This window comes from Mus pahari, chromosome 2 (assembly GCF_900095145.1).
Source record: "Mus pahari chromosome 2, PAHARI_EIJ_v1.1, whole genome shotgun sequence".
In the NCBI taxonomy this organism is placed as follows: domain Eukaryota; kingdom Metazoa; phylum Chordata; class Mammalia; order Rodentia; family Muridae; genus Mus; species Mus pahari.
This window is the reverse complement of record NC_034591.1, coordinates 14613076-14634053: the sequence shown is the minus strand read 5'-3', so window position 1 is coordinate 14634053 and position 20978 is coordinate 14613076. Positions and strand designations below refer to the sequence as shown.

Genomic DNA, 20978 nt, shown 5'->3' with positions numbered 1-20978 from the left:
GTGAGTTAGTGAGTGCTACATGTGCACGTTTCCAGGATCTTCATCCCTGCATTCTAACCCTTTATTCTGAGTCTTCCTGGACTGCACAAGAGCACAGGTAACTGAGCATGCTCAACAGCCCTGTGCTTTCCACCCCCATAGCTTCTCATTTCTGCCAAGACTTGACTCAGTTGTCAGTTTGGTGCCTCCTTTCCTTATTTTCCATCCTGAGACAGCAACTCACTTTCCTCATAGTGGCGATGATTAAATTTCACTAAGTTAACTTTTGCATTATCGGTCTCTCTCGGGAAGATTTTTTTTTTCCTCATGTGTTTATTACCATATCACAAGCACCTGGAAAAATGCCTGAAACACAGCAGGTACTCGATAGATCATTGTAATATGAATAAAGGGGATATGTCAAGATATATTCACAAAAATCCCTCTAAGCGTCACGGACACAGAAATGACTGCATTTATAATTCTGCTGATTTCTCTTTATCTAACATTCTCATATTATTCTATACAGTAAAATGTGTTTTCATGTGCTGAGGCACACTTAGGAAAAATGACATGTGTGCTAGGTTTTTATTTTGTGGGTTTTTGGTGATAGTGGTTTGGTTTGGTTTGGTTTGGTTTTGACACTGTAAACTAAATACACCCACCATTAGACATACTACTATGTACAAATGAGGAGAAAGTTTTTATGACCAGGGGGCAGTCATAAGAAGACACCCCATTATTAATGACCCTCCCCCACTCTCTTTCATCTCTCTGCATGTATCTTAGCTCTGCCATTGTTCTTTAAGAAGCAACATTTTAATATCTTTTAAGTCATTTGTGTGTGTGTGTGTGTGTGTGTGTGTGCGCGCGCGCGCGCGCGCGCGCGCATAGTCCGGAAGAGAGCGTCTGATTCCCTGGAACCAGCTCTATAGGCAATAATGGGCTACCATGCAAGTAGTGAGAATTGAATCCGAGTCCCCTAGGAAAGTAGCTAGTGTTCCTAATTACTTAGCCATCATGTCTCTAGCCCCACAACATTCTTTATGTATCTCAGGCAACAGTTTGTTGTTTATTTTTCTATCCAAGTACACTTTCCTTCTTCTGCAACTGAAGGAGTGATATTCCTTCTTGGCTTTGGAAGTTCTTATTCCTCTGCAGGTCTAGGTAAAGTGATATAGCTCTCCCTCCCTGTATGCGTACTCATAACAGAGTAGTAGTCAGTCCACCACATATATGTTGTTGTTCACACACCTACAATTAACACTAAATAGAGAGATTTTGTATGGGACTAAAGAGCTCTATATTGTTATTGACTCACCAAATCTGGCACAAAACAATATGGAATTTTTGCTTAAAGTACTCATCAGCTCATGGCATGCAAATGTTCTAGTACACACTCTTAGGAAGACAATTATCTGAAAGAATCTCTTTAGGAATTAGTGCAAAGTAAATAACAATAACGCTCTCCACATTAAGTCATCTCTAGCTTCCCAGAGTTAGAAATTATAGTAGAAGTAAAGAATATTTAATATTTTAAGACTTGCAATGTGAAATCCTAGCCTATTTAAAATTATGAGTATAGATACATAAATACAAATGGCTTCTCTGCTTTGCAGTTTTGAATTCAATTCTAGGCTAATACACTAAGGTGATCAGATAAATCTCATTTAACATCTGAGAAGACCACCTAAACCTAAGTAAACAACAGTAGATGAATTTTAAAAGGATGATTTGCATATCTTTGGTATGGAAGCTTTAAACTGTGTATAACTAAAAGTACAATCTAAAAATGCTTAATTGGATGCTGTTATTTTCCACTGTAGCTATAAATGACAAAGAGGCAGACTTCATGGGGCAACATTCATTTCCACGCGAGAACTTGGATACCGTATTGTGATGAACTCATTAGTTATTTGAAAGAGTCATATGAATATAGAGTTGTGACCAAACATTTTTAATTAAGCAAGAGACCTATTATTTTTCTTTCATGTTGCTACAACAAAATAATGTGCATATTAACAATCGTTGGATATCTTCAAGTGTAAGTTTATGTGTGAAAATTTTATCACACATTTCTCCTATTTTCCAATATAAAAGTATTAGCTTCCTCAAGATAAAACCTCAAAAATAAATAATAAATAAATAAATAGATAAATAAATAAAATGATTGATCTAAGTTTTTTTCCTGAACATTGGACTTTTATAACCTATATGATTCCCTGCATTATATAATATTTTAGTACTACATTGTAATCTGGAGTGTAACAACGGAATCAAAGTCGCAATATTAACATTTCCATTTGAGCTGGAGAACTAACTCAATAATAAAACACATGCCTACCATGCACAGAGCCCTGGGTTGAAGCTCCAGCATTGTAATAAGTAAAAGAAAGTCCTTCTAGATGAAATTGCATTTATATTTCTTAATTGACAGATAAGATGTATTTTTATCTTGTATCATACAATGTTCTTTTAATAAAATTTACAGTGTAGTATGGTAAAATTTAGGTAACTAACATATGCAATATATCACAAAATTAGCATTTTAGTGATGAGAGCATATATAACTCACTTTCATTTTTTGTTGTTGTTGATTTATCAGCAAGTATAACCATCTTGCTATAAAATAAACTTTTTTGAAATTTGTAGCTGCCAGCTGTAATTTCATGCCCATTGACTAGAACCCCCCTACTACTTAAGAACCCCAATACTTAAGAACCCCAAATTCTGGTGACTGCCTGGCTTCCTAATGTTGTGAGAGAAATGGCTTTTCATTCTACATATGAACACTGTATACTCCCAAGCTAAACTCCTCTATCTCCGGTAACAGGGTAACTCTCTTCCTTGGGAAATTCTAGTTTAATGCTTCTTGACAAGCTTTTTGGGTAATGTCGAGAGCTTGTTTGATTGGAAAAAAGAAATTGATATGAAGAATACCACATTTCTTCTTCTAGAACTCCAGGACCATTTACTGTATTCTTAGTATGCATGTAAAGTAAGAACATGATGGCAATTAGATTGTTTTCTTGAACTCAGGTATCTGTCAAACCAACTGGAACATTAGTGCCCACTGGTCAGATGTACCTGAGGCAAATAGCTAGAAGATGGTAGTGGACGCAATCACATCTCAGCATTCTCAGGCAGCCACGGGGAACTGGTATATGATAATATCAGCTCTAGCTTCTGTTTATTAATTGAGTATCTATGCTGTGCCAAACATGCTGTAGGGATTCTTGTCTCATCACTGATACCAGAAGAGCATTGCCAAGAAGTATTTTAATCCTCACTTTACTGAAAAGGGAATTGAGATTTGAGAGCCAAAAGAAGCTGTCCAGTTTTCTGGACTTAATATCTGCTAAAATCCAGACTTCATTCTAGACTCTCCTACCATTTCTGTGTATATGACTAGTGTACCAAAGAAGTTGGTCTAGGGAGAATTTTAGCTTCTTTCTTTCCTGGATCATAGGAGACTTGAAGAAGAAATTACTTCCATGTTACAGCATGTAAAATGAACTTCCTTATTCACAATGTGTCCTCAAGTTACCAGCTAAGCCATGGGCTACACAGATAAAGCGGACCTTCATACGAGAACTTTTTCCAAACACTGTCCTCCAAACATTATCAAAGACTAGGCCATTTAGGAATCCTGGTAAAATGTGAAGACTCTGTATCAATGGGTTAAGGTGAAGCTGGAGATTCTGTTTACCTCTAAACTGATGCTGATGCTTCTGGTCTAGAGACTATACTTGTAGCACTCCAGGCCCAGAGATAACCCATCTCTTCACCTACTCATAGCAACAGTCGACAGGGTGCAAAGGACATTATAGCCAAGAAAAGATGGGATACAGGTTCAGACAAAAAGATGGAGCTGAACATTGACTGCTCTTACAGATGATTCAAGTTCAGTTCACAGCATCCACATGGAGGCTCACCATCTTCTTTAACTCCAGTTCCTGGGTAGCTGACACTTCTGACCTCTGTAGGTTCCTGTTCACATGGGAAGCATGTACATATACTCATGCACACACATATACCCATAAAGTTTAATGAATAAATTCTTAGAGCATAGCTTCTATTCTATACAAAGTTAATATTGTGGACCAATTAATTGAGCTTTACTTCCCTTCAATTTGTCTTCCATGGCTTACGTTTGATCATTAAATTTTGTGGGTTGCTAAGAAAAAGGTTTGACATTTTTAGTAAACACGAAGTTTTAAACATAAATTATAGTATACTCCTTCTTCCATGTTGTGGACAAGAAAAGGACCAGCTTCTTTAAGACACTGGTGAACTCCAAAATAACTGTAGTATCCTCTATTAAGTAATGACATAATTGCCCAATCATAAGCAAAGAGGTGCCTTTGAGAGAAAATCTGCTCTAGTGAAATGAAGTCTAAGTAGAAAAGAGCAATATATACAGTGTAATAGAAAAGCATGTGCACCTTCATATGGCTAAGACAGAAGTCAACATTTGCTAGGATCTGGAGAGCATTGAACAGGGCAGGCTTCATAGAAGAACCATTTTTATAATTAGCATGATCCTTGAAAAGAACATTCAGGCTCACACATATCGAAATAACAGTCTAGTTCCGTACACTTGGCTGGAATGGTTGTTAAGACATAATGAGAAAACATCAGCCTTTTAGGTAGACCTCAACCCAGGTCTGGACTCAGAACATTCTCTGAACAATCAGCTAAAAGTTCTCTTTCAGGCCAGGCGTGGTGACACACGCCTTTAATCCTAGCACTCAGGAGGCAGAGGCAGGCAGATTTCTGAGTTTGAGGCCAGCCTGGTCTACAAAATGAGTTCAAGGACAGCCAGGGCTACACAGAGAAACCCTGTCTCATAAAAACAAAGAAACAAAAAACCAAAAAAACAAAAAAACAAAAAAAACAAAAAAGCAAGAAAGAAAAAGTTCTCTCTCAGGTTTATGGAATATGAACTCTTCGTATATGTATTAATGGTTTGAAGTCACTTTCTTTGCTGCCTATTTAGGTGTATGGAACTTCTTAGCAAAGGATCTCCTTAAACAGCAGTGTACCAATCATGTAAAATCAATCGTCTTAGAGCGGCAGCTATAAATTAGTGAAAATAAGTCGCCGTGTGCAGCCCTATACACATAAAAGTTTGCTGCACAACTAGAATGAGTAATCACAGAAAGGACATGCACAGAGTGGAATTTCAAATTTTACAAGCCAATCCCAGATCTTTTAATATATTTTTTGTTTTGAAATCAAAGAGAAATAGAAAGGTTTCACTGTTTAAAGTGTCCATCCTTTGCAGGATTTTTAACAGTAATATCCAAAATTTGACTTTTAGAGTTCAGAAATATTAAGGATATATTTCTAAACTATTCTTAAAGTCATAGTTTAAGAATAGCTAGAAGACCGAGATGACAACTCCTTCCTCCCGTGCTCTGGTGGGAAGTTTAGGCTTCCATGGGGTGTTAGGAAGAATGCATTGAAATGAAAACCTGACTATCAATAAGATGATGATATATTTATAGAGTATAAACCACAAGAGAGCTATACTGAGTACTTTCAATAATCCTCAATTAAAGTGATCGATATTGCTAAAAGAATCATTAAACGCACCTCTGACAAAAAAGTTCTTTGAGATTAGTCCTAAATGCTGACACTGGGCACTTCAAGGCAAGGTGGGAAGCAAAGCCCAGTGTCCAGGAGTATAAGTGCTGACTGTGCTGACCCTTAGAGCCCAAGGTTACTGCTCGAATGGAAAGATGTGAATTCATCAATAAAGACCCCCAACAGCCACCTTATCTGGGAAAATAAACCCAAGTAGTCCTCAGAGGACTTAACAGAACTGTGCTGCATCACACTGGTCATTTATAGTCAGCTTTTGTCCATAATGTTAAGCTGTCCTTTCTTCTCTCTTGATCATCTCAATGTCACTTATTGTCCCTGGTCTGCCAGAAGTCCCATCTCTTCCATAAGTCCTTTATTTTGTGCTCTCGCATTGTAAGATATATACATATACATGTATATATACATAGATGTATATATAAGTATATATACATAGGTGTATATGTACGTACATATACGTATATGATATATGAAGTGAGGCTTTCACTCACAGACTCACGAAGCAGTTGTCTGTTCTTCCCCTAAAAGTCTTTAAAGAAAGCCCCTTGCAGAGAGGCTCCACAGCTTCCTCTGCTGTGCAACCTACATCAGTAGGCATAGCACTAAGCAGCACAATAAACAAGTACCCCTGGAAGAGGGCTGTCTTAGGAGGACTTCCTAGGCTCATATGGTAAGTAGCAGTTTGGTTAGAAAGGTGTAACAACTTTCAGATGAGACTCAGAAGGAACTTGACAATGCAGAAGACTGCTTTCTGTCCAGCACCATGTCTGTGACCAATGTTGTTTCTTTAGTAATAATTCTTGCCATTCAGTTGCTCTCTCAGCAACCATTCAATACACACTCAATGTATAAGCCAGGATAATGGGAGAGCTATGAACTGTTACTTTGAGTAAAATCAGCTTAGGGTCTATCTAGCTTTGGAAGGTTCTGCCTCTTGGTAGACACCAATATTGACCAAATGATGATACTTACTGAAAAGTGAACATCTACACCTCTGGTAAGTGTTGTAAAGCACAATGAACCCCGACTCATTTCACAAGGAAGCAACGGATTATTTAAACAAGAAAATTGAGCACAAGAAGATTTTTGGCAGAGGAAAGAACATATGCTAAGATCTTAACATGAAAGTTTTAGAAGACATCTAATGAAAGTCTGTTGGTTTCAAAGCTGCTGGGCATCGTGTTGCATGCCTGTAATCCTAACTACTCCTGGAGGGAGGTTTGCAAGTTGAGGCAGGATCATTTGAGAGTAAGATTTAAAGGTCGGTTTATGTACCACAGTGCTACCTTGTTTCAAGAAAGGAAGGAAGGGCTGGAGAGAGGGAGGTAAGGAGGGAGGGAGGAAGGAAGAAAGAAAAAGGAAGAAGGAAGGAAAGAAACAGTGCATACACAGTTGGTCCTGTAGAAGGTCCTTCATAGGTCATTTTCTAGTCCCTTATGTAAAAGAAGCCACAAGAGTGAGCTTGTGCCTTATTCTATTGCCTCTCCTATTGCTTTGCGTGTACCTCTGTGGACAGAGCTTGGTAGGACCCTTGACTTCAATAGAGGAGGTAACAGTGTTCCTTGGAATTTGTGTCTTGGATGGAGACCATTATAAAAATCCAGCCTTAAATATCCTCAGTTGTTTACAGGACTGGTTTACTGCTGAGAGGACCTGATAGTGGTCTCTTATCTATACACTCTTCCTCTCATCAAGGCTTGCAAGGACCTTCCTCTTTCAAACACACAAATATGAGTTTCCTTAAATACTCTGAAGTTTGTCTTACTTTCTTGATTTAAGTTATAATGGATAAAACTTGCCATAACAATAACCATTCTCCTATAAGGTGGATATTAAGCTGTCAAACACCATACAGGTCATTATCACACTCTTTGGATTTGATGTGTACTTAGTGCCTGGAAGGACAGTGAGCATGTAAAGGAGAAAAGGGGACCACCCCCTCCTTTTGCAAAGCACACACCTTTTAGTGAGTGACAGCTATCCTTTATCATGAGAACTAGGGAATGATCAGATATGATATAAACAAGCTTTTACCTCTGATAGCTGTGAGTAGCATGGACTCATAATTCACAAGGTAATAAGATTCTAATTTAAACAACCAACCAACCAAATAAAAACCCACCATCTACTACAGTCAAAATAACAATGCAATTGAATTTTTTTCATTTGTACTAAGATGTTATCTTCATAGTAAGCAATCAAGGATCCAGTGAGATTGCTGCAAGTTTTGTGTCTTTCAACAAAAGCTGGTGATATGACAGACTTTAGACTTTAAGGGTAATGTACCCAAAACCAAACATAGACCTGAAGAATTTTAAACTCGGAGACTTTCATTATGCCTTTGCTTATTTACTGTCATGTTGTCATCTACCAAGGCTTTTAATAACAATTATAATATAACTTTAGGTCATAGAATTCCGAAAGTGACAGAGAAATTGGATGTCAGAAACCAGTCCCTACTGCATATGACTTTCTGGGGTTTCTTAGTTCTATGCTAACAAATATTTCAAGGACTGAATATGAGTCAAATATCTTTATCTATGATTTGATTGTTCTGTTTCAACTTCCTTTCTATGCCACAGGCATCTTATAAAAAAACCAATTTTACTCCTAAGAATATTTTTATGTTCAAAATTCAAATTGAGAAGAATATTTTAACATGTGGCTCTTTCTTTGTCGGCCCTCATTAAGGACTCCTTGGAGATGGGGGTTGGGTGGAGTGAAACTCAATGGTAAAAGATCCCTTGCCTAGGCTCTGGGTTGGAGAACCACCAATGGAAGGAGAAGCATAAACTCAGGCAGCACACACCTCATTGCAAGAGTGTTCCAGATTGGCTGGGTTATCCATGAAAATCGCTGTGCTGGGAATGGATTCTGCGTTTTAGCTCTTCTTACTGCTGCTAAGACAAAATGTGTCTGTAAGTTCTAAAGCTTCATGACTCCTCTGCATATCTAGTTTGCACCGAGTGCTGCCCAGCTTTGGAAACAACTAGGGGAAACTGATCCTTAGCTTATACACATTCAGCTCTGGTTACCCACACCTGCACCGTCTCAGGCCGAGGCACCCCCGGGGAAGGGGGGGAAGGGCAGGGGAGAAGGTGAAGGGGGTGGCTAATAGTCTAGAAGGGTGACCTGTCAATCATCTCATGAACTTTGAGGTTCCTGTGTTTACTGTGCTGTCTGTAGTTTTATCCATTATTCTATTATAATTTCACCAGTTTTCCCAAAGCCCACCATGTCCCATGCCCACACTTCTGCATGGGATCAGCTCTGCAGGATAGGATAAAGTCCCAGCCCTGCTGTGCCACTGCAGGGGCCAATGGATGGCCTCAGTAATCGTGTACGTTTATCAGATTACTTCAAACAGACTCCAAGAAAATATATGTGCTCCAGAACCGCCCCCCCCCCAGAAAGGTATTCATGACATAAACCTTCAGTAACACAATGACCATGGCACCATTACAATTGTTCAACTAAATCAAGTCAAACGTTACCCCATAGCATTGTGCAGGAAGCACTGAGGGTCTTTCAAACATCTATAGCTTGGGACTATCACACTGTAAGACTGTAAGGAACAATTCTTCCTGTGTAGTGTGCACATGGCTGCACTCCTCTGCACCCTCCTGTGGCCTCCTTGGAAGGCTAAGTTCTTTAGCACTGCACCTTATACCCAATCCATGAGGGGTCCAGCCCCGTCCCCGGGAGCATGCTGCACACGCTCAGAACCATGTTGCAACAGTATGCGATAGAGAACAGTGGATTTTACACACCCCAACAACACATGCTCCCTCACCCACAGCCCTCTGCTAAAGTGGATCCTGCCTCTGCTGGTGGGAGCTATCACACAGGGAAGCCTGAATAAGGGGGCAAAGGAGTGGTGTGCAGCCCTGCCACCCCCACCACCTGCTTGGCACAGGAATTCCTGGATAAGCACTTGTGTAGGACAGCACAGAAGTGTCTTCCTTCTCTGCCTGGTGACTCTCAGACCCAGCTCTTTCCTAGCACAATGGATTCACACAAGAGAGAAAAAAACATAGGACAGGAAATGGCAGCTTGATACTCTCAGAGACAGATGATGGGCAGGTGACCCTGGGTTTTTACCTGCCACTTTCCCTGCCAAAAGTCCAAATATAAGGGGCCACACGAGGGACATTTTCATAGAGAAATCGTTGACTTGCACACAAAAAGCACTTCGTGTCATGTCCCAACAAATCTGATCTACCCTTTTAAAAATGGAAACCTGTGACTGCCGGGAAGTGATCGCTGCTAGCTTTGCTCTGGGTAGTTTGTATTTCAAGTAAAATCGTCACCACCCACTCTCCATTCAAGCCGAGATTTTAAAAGGCAGGCAAACTGAAAGGAGCCACGAGTCAGCCCGTCCCTCTCAGAAGACAGCGAGCAAGGCAAATCACAATGCTGGCGAAGGGCTCAGCACTTGAAGACCATCTCCTCAGGACGGGAGGAGAGATATGGAGCCATTTTTCACCAGCTTCACAAGAAAATGTCAGCTCACAGTGTCTCCTGCACTGCCAGAGCGCATCTTAATTTGGTCCAAAGGGACGCAACCAGTCACCCTCACAGAACATTTTCCTAAATAGTCCGTCCAAATCTGACGCCCTCTGCTCTGAACATCTTGGGGACAGAGTGTTGGGCAAACCCATAATACAGATCTGCATCCTATTCAAAACTAACTGTCCTCCCTTTTCCTCTGACAATCATGGAAATTAGACACTTCTGAGTTTAAAAAAAAAAAAGAGAGAGAGAGAAAAAAAGACAGGAAGAGAAAAGGCTCCTCTCCCACTCCTCACCCTCCTGCAGCGTTCTGACTAATACCTCTGGGCAGTTTACTTCAGAATGGAGCAGATTCTTGACCAGGACACAATGGCAAATTGGCACACAAGCCCCCAGCTCTCACCAAAGCACAAGGAATGCTGTCTTTGTAAAAACACGGGGAAATACTCACGCTGGAACAAAAGACACTCTATCTGCAAAGCCAGAAGTGAGAGAAATTATGTATTTGATTTACACACATCTGTACCCACTCATGGGCGGAAAAAAAAAAGGCTTTGAACCTAATTTAATCATACTGCACTGTATTCTCTCCCCAAACACAGGCACATTACGATTTTTTTTTTTTAAAGCTTTGGCTTCAATAGGAGGTAAAACACGTTGCTGGAAGAATACCTGGGGTGTGCCTTTGTTGACGGGGTGCCATTTCAAAGTTATAATATTTGAACTCAATTGTGGGAAATTCAGATAAGGCAGATGTGGTGGGGTTATCTGAGAATTAGTCTGACATAAGCCAAAATGCTAAGTCAGCAGATATTTGCTGTTTCACAACATCTCACAATACCTTCGACATGCATTTGCAGCCTGGTGGGGCAAAATGCTAACTATTCTCCAAACAGCCACCCGACAATCTCGGGCAGAAGCACACATTGTGGCTCAGGAGGAGACATCATGATGGCTCTGGCTGGCTGTATTAAACAAAAGCTCCGGAAGCCAGTGAGAGGCATTCGGTATACAAAGTGAGAGTCAAAGCAAGTTTAGGTTCTCATCTGCCAGAATATGGCACTGTCTTACCCAGGGGCTGGAGAACAGGAGGGTATGGAGGCTATAAATAGAACACACACATAGACAGATTAGAAATCCCGAAGCCAGAGCCGTCCGCTGAAGCTTACTAACCTGGAGCTGAGCTCAGAGGAAGCCCAGGAGCCGCGCGTCCTCTCCCACCTTTCCATGGTCCTCTGTCAGCGTCTCCTCAAACCACCTGTACTGATCCAGCCCATCCTCTGATAAAATAATCTTCTTGGGAGAAGTAGTCTTAGCTGAGCTTTGGTCTTGCCGGCATAAATGTCTAGAATTTTCTTCTTGAAGCCAGACACAGCAACACAAAACTGCTCCTGAGGTCTTTTGTTTTCCCTCCCCTCAAAGATGAAGCATGCAGCTCTCGCTCTCTCTTTCTCTAGCGCTTGCTCTCTCTCTCTCTCTCTCTCTCTCTCTCTCTCTCTCTCTCTCTCTCTCCCTTCTCTGGCGTTCGCTCTCTCCCTCCTGTCTCTTCTCCCACCCCCCACTAGCCACCTCACTGGATTCCCATTCAGTCAGGGTCATTTACATCTCACTGCATGAAAACCTGGGCTATACCCAAGTCTGCCCGTCTCTCACTTTTGGATTTCCTCTGGGAAAGGGAGGGGGCGGCTCTAGGTGAAGTCAGGTGACCCTTCTCTTAAAAGCCTGTGAGATGGATGGAATGTGTGAGTTTTAATATCCACACGGGCACATTTACATTACAAAGCCGAGGGGAAAAGCTCCTAGAGATTGAGCCTTTTCGGTTTTCCTTTCATAGTCCCCTTTTAGCAATTAAGAGAAGCTAGCATAGTATAATGAAATGTAATTAAACTTTTCAATGTTAATAACAAGGCTGCATCCCTTCTGCATCACCCAACTGAACAATTCCTTTAAACTTGTGAGCCTCACTGCTCTTCCTGTGGAGGGTCAGAGAATCACTAATTTTACTATTACACACTTTTCCTAATTGCTCTGTTCTTTGCAACTCAGTTAACATAATCCCAAAGTTAAGGAGCATTATAGAAGATAATGATAATGTGAAAGGAGAAAAAAAAATGACAAAACTCCCAGAAATCAATAGTTTCTGATTGTGCAACTAGGTCCCATATCAGGTAACTTAGCTCTTCGGGCAAATCACTTCTCCCTTCTCTGCGTCCGTTTCTCAATGTCAAATGGATCAGTGGTAGTGGGTCCCTCCTCCCTATGCCATCCCTGGCCCTGACGCCTGGGAAGGAAAGTGCCCAGGCTGCAAAGCCAAACCAGGCACCTGTCTCACTAACAGTGTGGGAGACAAGTGTGTGGCCACTGGGGTGATGCACAGAGCGAGCCTCCTCCCAGTTGGTCCTCTGCTATGACACTTTTGGTAGACAACAGGGAGCCTACTGCTGAGTAGAACATGTGCCTTGTCTGCTCTCAGTGGCCCTGCCAAAAGGACGAGATGATAGTCACCAACTGTTTCAGATACAAAGTGACTGAAGATGAGAATGAGACACATGGGAACTCCCGGTGGACCTTTGCTGGTCCACACGTGGTCTTAATAAATAAATAAGTGCCTTTGAGGGACTGAGGGTCAAATCAGCATCACATGTGTTAGGAAAATACCCTGCTATTGAGCTATATTCCAAGGCTTACCTATGCATTCTTAATTTCAAGATCCTGATGGCTCAACATGAGAGGAAAATGTTAGGCAACCCTCCTTATCCTGACAGTGGGGACAGTGGTACAGTGCTGGGCCTCAGAATGCAAAAGGACTTGGAAGCCAAGTCTCTTCTGTCTTTCTTCTCACACCTTCCATTGTACCACCCTGCTTCTGGCCTGAAAGCCAGCAGGAGCTGGAATTTCTTGTCTTCAAAAGAAGACATAGAAACCAATACCTGATTTCTCAAAAAAAGCAATGCACAAGCCTAGATACCTTAGCACCACCTCCCGCTGCTCCCCTTGTTGGCTCTGCAGTCTGTCTCATTTCAGGAGTCTTGCCTCACAACCACAAGAAGACACATTACAGAGAGAGGCCACAGACACACTAACAGATGGCTTCGAGGGTTCTACACTCAGCTTTAGATCAAACTTTGTTTTCTCAATCCTTTTTTCTATATGGTTGTCCATGCTTTATTGACTCTAAGTGTAGGCATATTTTACTGGAGCTTTGGACCTTTATGCTAAAGACTTCCTCATCCCATGAAATTGTGATCAAACAAATGTGTTGCATAGTCTTTGTCACTTTGCCATCTTTTGGTATAGAGGTGTGTTGTATGTAGCTTTTGCTACCCCACCTAAACTCCAGGAATGGGCCCCACCGTCAGCCCCCACACAGCTTCCCTTTAATCCACGGATAAAAGACACAGACACAGAGTTGTATATTTTCAACTTTGCCTTCTCGGCATAACTGCTGGGCATTATTAAACTGCCCTTATCAACACGCTTAGCTCCACCCACCCCACCTGCCCTGAACTCTAGTTGCTCAGTTGCATCTAGTCCCTGATAAACATCCCCGACCCCCTGCCTGTAGGAGTGGCCTGTGTGGTCACATGGCTGTTCAACTTTTCTCCACCAGAAGCATGGCAAACTCCATCTCTCCTCTCTTGCCCCCAGACCCAGAAGTCCTGCCTACTGCTTCTGCCCAGCAATTGGCCCATGGCTTCTTTACTGACAGATCAAGAACTAATTGGGGAACAGGACCTTAGCATCAGAACCTCTCCTACAGGGGTGCCTACATAATAAGAATGCTCCATAGTATGCAGGGAGGGAGCGACTCTCCTATTGCCTTCTATAGCCTATAAAAAACAAAAACAAACAAACAAAAATTTCTCTCATACAACCGCCTCTTGCTCCCTCAAGACTGAAGTCAAAGAAAGGGTACATTGCCTGAATGACAGGGCCATCAAGCTGAAAAGCACACAGTCCCCTTCTAAGCCAGACAGAAAATGAGTACCAACTATCCACCACTTTGTATTTTTAAAGTGTTACCTTGCATGGAGATATCTAATTTGAGCTTTTTCAAATAAATTATATGCTAACCGGCTACAAAATTAACTTCAGTTTGTGCTACAAAAATTGGCATACAAACATTGGACAGTAAAAAATATCTCTCTGCAGAAAAGTAAGTCAGCTTAGACAAATTTAGGAAGACCTAAAATTTTGCAGGATGAAAACATGAAAGGATTTGAGCTCACAGTCTCTTAGAACCACATTGGCTGGTTCTATATTTTTTTCCCTTTAGCATTAGGTGTTTTAGTTCCAAATTCGCTCACAGTTTGGCTTTAGTGTGTTTTGTTTTGTTCTGTTTTGTTTATTCTTAGCCTTAAAAAAAAATTCCTCTTTGGCAATAGAGGCAATTTCCTTGAGTATATTATGCATGGTGCTGCCAGTGATCAGAGAGAGCTGGGCCTTCTATATTGTATTACACAGCATGTGGGATTTAGCCCAAATGTTACCTTAAAACAAAGTTTAAGTTCTTGATATTTTAAAAGATATTTATCTAGTCTTCTAGTTATTTGACTAAAGTCATATTTAAAGAGGCCTATCCAAGCTTCTCAATGAGGTGCTAACTTAAAATAGAAACACATTAATAAAAATATTATAGCCACTAACTAGAGTCAATGTTCTAAACCATCTCCTACTACTTCCAAACTGCTGACATAGGGTGAAATAAGTCCACAAGTCTGCTCACTTCTTTACACACTACTCATTAAACAAATCCTTTTATACTGGGCACACGGCTAAGCACAGAAGGGCCCAACACAAACCACCTGAAATACTTAAACTGTGGGTACCATTAGCATAAAATAGAAATAGCAGTCTACGGTACAAGGTGTTGTGGGAATTCAGAAAAGGAAGACAGTTCTCCTTAGTGGTAGGAAGAGCAGTAGAAAAGGGTGGGATTTGAACTGAGCTGTTGGGTGTATTACTTATCTAGCCGAGAAGAGGGCACCATGATGACAGGCACAGCAAGCCAGCAGGGAAGCAAACACGGAGACTTGTGCAGGGTCGGGTGGCTGGACTGCAGAGTGCTTGAGCACCTCAAAGCACAGGCTGGGTCTGGGTGGCCCCTGGCCACTAGCAAACCCCTCGTCTTCGCTTCTCAGGAACTGTATCATCTTTTCATTCTGTCTTCTGTTTTTAACCAACTTCATTCTGTGGCTTATATAATCCAATATGCTATTCTATTGCCTCCAAACTGTATTTGCTTGGAGACCCTGTTCTCAATGAACACGATGCTGCAATTACTGTAGTCTCTTAGGTCACAAAGAAAGACTAGATGGGGGAGTCTGCCCCAGCTGCATTCACATGTCCACATTCAGGTTTGTTTTTTTTTTGGGGGGGGGGGTGAAGGTCTTCAAAGAAGGTCACAGCAGGGCAGACAAACCGAAGTTTGTGAGAGATGCAATTGTTCAGGGAGAAAGGCTTGAGAAGATCAAGTAAGCAGTAGAAGAGAGACAAAGGTCCCAGAAGCTGTTGAGAAGCAAGCCTCACAGAACCTGAATCAGGCGGTGTCAAAAGGATTGCATCCTCAAGGGCTGTGAATGTCACACTGAAATGCAGATCTCCCAAGGAGCAACTAGTTGAAAGATGCTGATCTCATTTTGAATTCTATACTTAAGAAACATATGACACTGAAAGTAATAGGAAAACTAAGCAGTATTAAGGAAAACTGGCTTAGGAAGACAGGATCAAATTTTATACTCAGGATCCCTTGTAAGTTAAATGAGAGACTTGCTTTTTAAATTTAAATTGGATTTTTCTAGGAAGGCTGAGATAACTTTTCAAAACGATGTGAAGTAAATGTGTGTATTTTTCACCACAAATATTAACATATAGGCAATACTGTGCAATCTCCCCGTCCTGTAAGACCAGGAGAACATTCCTAGCTTGCCTACTGATGCTAACTATATCAGGGTTTTGTTACTGGTGTGCCAGACCCACTGTCTCATACCTGACACCCCTTGCTTTTTTTTGTCTGCTTTTATTCTTCAAGAACTTCCTACTCACACTGCATATGAACCCGTTTCTCTCCTCTCCTTTAGTTTATACTTGTGTTCTGCAGGCAACTGCAGCCTAAGCAGTCAGAGGGTTGACACTAAGAAAGCACTTTCCTCCTAGTCCAAAGGCATTTAACTGTTTAAAATTTATCTCTATTTTATGCTTATAAGTACTTTGCCATATACTACCATGCCTGTGGAGGTCAGAAGAGGTTTGAATTCCTAAGACTGAAGGTGCAGATGATTGTGAGCCAACATGTGGGTTAAGGGAACTAAGCCTGGGTTTAACATCTTTAATTCTGACAATAGCTCTATGAGGTACTGTCAGCACCATTTAACCATGGAGGAAAGTAGCATTTGGAGAAGTTGAATGCTTCACCAAAGATCTAGGAACTTGTAAAGAGCAGTTTCCTCTTTGTGACTCAACCACAGCCTGGAAAACATGCTTAACTACATATCTTAACATGCTTAACTACATATCTTAATCTTCTGCACACTAAACAGCAGTGGCAGATCCAATCAGGGCACCAGTGCTGTGATTGTTTTGCCTTCTACTCTACTTCCCACCCACTAAAGGCTCATTATCACCTGCTAGACGGGCTTTGACTGGGGTCTGTGATTTTTGAACTTGGCGATCAAAAGCAGGTCATTCAGCCTCTGCTGCCCGAGTTCCCTGTCTTGCCTTAGAGTTTCACCATGAGGTGAAATAACAAGCCATGCTTGGAACTTGACATAATGCCTGCAGCTATTATAAACCGATACAAAACACTATTATCTCTTAACACTATTGTTCTATTAACAAGAGAGAAGGGAAATTCTTGCTTTTTTTCCAAAGATAGTTTGAAGTTGGTGAGATGGCACCATTGACTCTGTACAGTATTAAATGTACTTTTCAATCATATTAATTAATAAAGTGTCATGCCGGGCGGTGGTGGCGCACGCCTTTAATCCCAGCACTCGGGAGGCAGAGGCAGGTGGATTTCTGAGTCTACAGCTTGGTCTACAAAGTGAGTTCCAGGACAGCCAAGGGCTACGCAGAGAAACCCTGTCTCGAAAAACAAAAAAAAAAAAAAAAAAAAAAAAAAAAAAAAAAGAGTGTCATAGCCATGAGGCATTTTTTTAAGTGTTAGTTGACACAGCAGGACCCAGCACACTGTGAGCAGAATCATCACTGAAAAGGCAAGCCTGGGCTCTATAGGAAAGAAAGAGTACTGAGCAGGCCATACGTAGTATTCTTCCGCGGGCTCTTCTTCTGTTCCTCCTGAAGAGTCCGGTACTGAGCTACTGCTTTGGCTTCCCCTGAGAGACTGCAACCTTTAAGCTGAAATAATTCCTTTCCCCCAAATTACTTTGTCTCTATTTTGTCATAGCATCAAAAACCAAACCGGAACACAGGGCTATGCTACCAGTCAAATTAGGAAGCACTGCCACCTTCCATATAACTAATCATGAACAATATATATTGATTCATTATTAGACTGTAGTGTATGCTTTTCAAAGGCAAAAGTTAGAAATTACATGCTTTACAAAAGCCAATGCTTGTATTTTAGCAATAAGCTAAATGTTAATTCTTTTTTTTTTTTTTAAATAAATCAATTGCACTTATAAGCTGCTGCCTTTTCTCTGTTTAATACTTCCAATGTTTCTATGGAATATCTCTACATAATCTAAAATATTTACTAACAAAGAGAAATTCTTTTAAATATATAGCACAATTGTCATTTAAGTGCATTTTTGAGTGTAGATTGATACTGTGTTTATGTGAAGTCAAAACCAAATGCATTATAGATCTTCTTTGACAACAAGAAAATTAATTTTTCCTGAGAATAAGGTTTATCATAGACAGGGTCATGGAGCCTGCCTTCTTTTTTCAATTATATGAATTGATCTGGGTAGTGGGTAATTATACCATTACTAGTTTGTGTGAGTATCAACTACATGGTCTGTGTTACAATGTAGGGGGTGGTAGATGTAACTAGTACTTGCAGAATGTGGATCTGTAATAAATTCCTCTTTTATTGCCTTGTAGGGTACATGGCAATTTTCATCAGAAACAACTCACTTCTTTTTGACTCTTTATGTCAAATTAATGCATTTTTCAGTCACTGTCAAATTATGCTGCTGTGCTTGAAGTCAGTTATATATATGTGCTTGTATCCATAATTGTCACAGGGAGTGGTTTGATTATCCCATTCTAAGGCAAGAAAAGCAAAATGCAGGGAATTCATGCTTTGGGATTTTCTTTTGTCCTAAAGCCAAAGCAGGTGCCTTAAGAAAAGCCTTTTAATCTGTTTCAGTGGCAAAGACACAGCAATTTAGCAACTCTAACATTTCTGCATGGGGTAGCACTAGACAAATTGCTCATCTGGAAAAAAAAAGTGATGCTATCAGTTGAACAGAGTTATGAAGCATTAACCATAACAACTCATATCTATCAATATCTTCATCACCAACACAACCAACAGGACCCCCTACCCCCACCACCACCATCACCACCACCGCCATCATCTTCACCATCACCATCACCATCCCTTCACAGCTAGCATTGGTACCCTCATGGTTATTGCCCTCTTCACCATTATTGCTACTGCTACCACCACAGTCACCATCACCACTATCATTTACTTTGCCATGGTCACCCCATCACTGTTATAACTCTCATGTCATTGTAGAAGGTGATGCAATAAATGCTAGCTTCCATGACCGTTGTTAAAATGTTTTATTTTATTGGCTTTCAGCTCATGAATTTGTATATCCCAAACCAATTACCTTGATATAAAGTATACTTTGGTGTTGTAATGGATGCCCTAGTCAAAGTAAACACACCTATATACACATACCTTTCAGTACATAAAGTAAAGATGTGAAATGCTTTCTCCTTTGCCAGCTTTTTCTCTCAATACATAAGTCTCAGGAATATACCTTGAACATAGAAGTTCCACAGGAGAAAATTTCCTCCCCAACAGTAATTCACTGAGTTAAGTCATAAGTTAGCAATATACACTGGTTGCAGATCGAACTCAGTTGTAGTATCCTTGGCTAGGATGTGCAAGACCTATGTTCAATCATCAGTGCTGGCTGAGAAAACAAAGACAAAAGTCCACAGCAAATAAAACTATGCAAATGTAGCATTCACATAAGATCATTTCCAAGTCTTCAGAAGGTAAATTCTCTATGTTTTAAAATTCTATTTGAGACACATTTCACTTGACTGCCAAAGCAAAGCACAAGATGAGACTTCTGTTCAGAATGGGCACAAATGCATTCCATTGTTGATATCTGTCCTTTCTGGAACTGCTTTTCTGCCCTCCTGATGAGTTAGCCAATTCTAATTTCTGCAAACCAAGGTGACTTACGATCTCTGCTTTCCTCCACAGGATCAGACTTTTCTATAACTCTTCATCTACATTACCGTGTGAACACAATGAGCTAGATCTGCGTGGGTGTCAGTGGTCTCTCCTGCATTCAGAGAAAAACCTGGCTAAGAGCTGAGTCTAGACAAACATAAGCTGTCATAAGCAGCATGGTTTCCTATACCCCCTCTCCTTTTCCTCTCACTTTAACCACTCAGCTTTCAGGATTCTTACTGTTGACTTACTTCATAAAAACCATCAACATTCAATAGAATGGACTGTGTAAATTAGTAATTGTCACCTTAGGAAGGGACACATTTTTGTCTAAATTTTGATGGCTTGTGCCATTTCTTACAATAAAAACATTTCTCAAAAGTAAAATTAAAAATAAACTTTCCCTGAAGCACCAGAGCAATGTAATAAAACCATTCCCACATGGAGCAAGAGATGAAGGGAAAAACAAAGACAGAGGAGTTGGCAGAAAGGAAATAGAAGAAATAGTTGCCTGTTCTACTCACAGGCCAGGAGATGTGATGAGAGCAGAATAGAGAGAGGTTTGATTGAAGCCTCTTATTCCAGAGCCCTAATCTGACACTGGTTGCCAAAGAACTTTTTAAGCCACAAAGCTTTTTTAACAGATAGTGCATCTTATAGGTTCAGATTTAACAAAATTAAGTTAAAAATTTCTTGAGGAGTTTTCCATATTGAATCCCATCCATTTGTGATAATGGTTGGGGCGTCCAATCAAATCAACCCATGACTTTGTGAGACAGAGCTTTGTGCTCTACATGTATTGCCTCATTTTATCTTCACAATGGCACATAACCCCCAGTTTTAGAAAGAATCAAACTCTTCAAGGAGATCCTCAGGGACTTTTTTACCCCAAGGTCAAAGGCAAAAAGGACAGAGCAGGATTGATAACACCTCTGAACACAAAGCCCCAGGTTCTTCCTTCTGCCATGCTGCCACCCTCTGGGACAGAAACTGGGAATGAAGCTATTAAGAAATCAAACCTTAATTAAATGACTTGCAATGATATTTCACAGAATGTGAGCAGTCCTATAAGTGTCATGTAAGCTTCAGGGGAAACGATGCCTGTTTTGGCAGAGATGTGGTTCTTAATATTGTACAATGGGATCTATGAAACCACGAAACAACCCGACTTGTGGCATTTGCCGACTTGGGGAGAATAATTATGCCTACTTATCAGATGTCAATTTAACCTGTAAACCCCTGAATTGGAGGTGAAAAGATTTTTCAAAATAAAAGGAAAAAGTAACATGTTAATAAAGTAACATGCCTCAATCACTTCTTTCTCTTTTTCACTTTTCAATACATTCAAATCATTGCCATTCATTTTCAAATATAACTGTTCATTTTCTCCATGAGGAGGAGGAGGAAGAAGAGGAGGAAGAAGAAGAAGAAGAAGAAGAAGAAGAAGAAGAAGAAGAAGAAGAAGAAGAAGAAGAAGAAGAAGAAGAAGAAGAAGAAG

General features: G+C 40.6%; 1 protein-coding gene across 9 annotated transcripts in view; it reads right to left on the bottom strand.

Annotated features, from left to right (window-relative positions):
* Positions 1-20978, bottom strand: part of Magi2 (membrane associated guanylate kinase, WW and PDZ domain containing 2) — a 1405204-nt gene that overhangs the window by 740365 nt on the left and 643861 nt on the right. For 2 of the 9 annotated variants that reach the window (XM_021191618.2, XM_021191617.2), the window contains exon 1: positions 11272-11914. The exons of 5 other annotated variants lie outside the window; for them this stretch is intronic. The gene's annotated coding sequence lies outside the window, so the exon portion shown is untranslated. Of the gene's footprint in view, positions 1-11271; positions 11915-20978 lie in introns of those variants that run through there. 2 more of the 9 variants (XM_029534896.1, XM_029534898.1) reach the window with 1 other exon arrangement.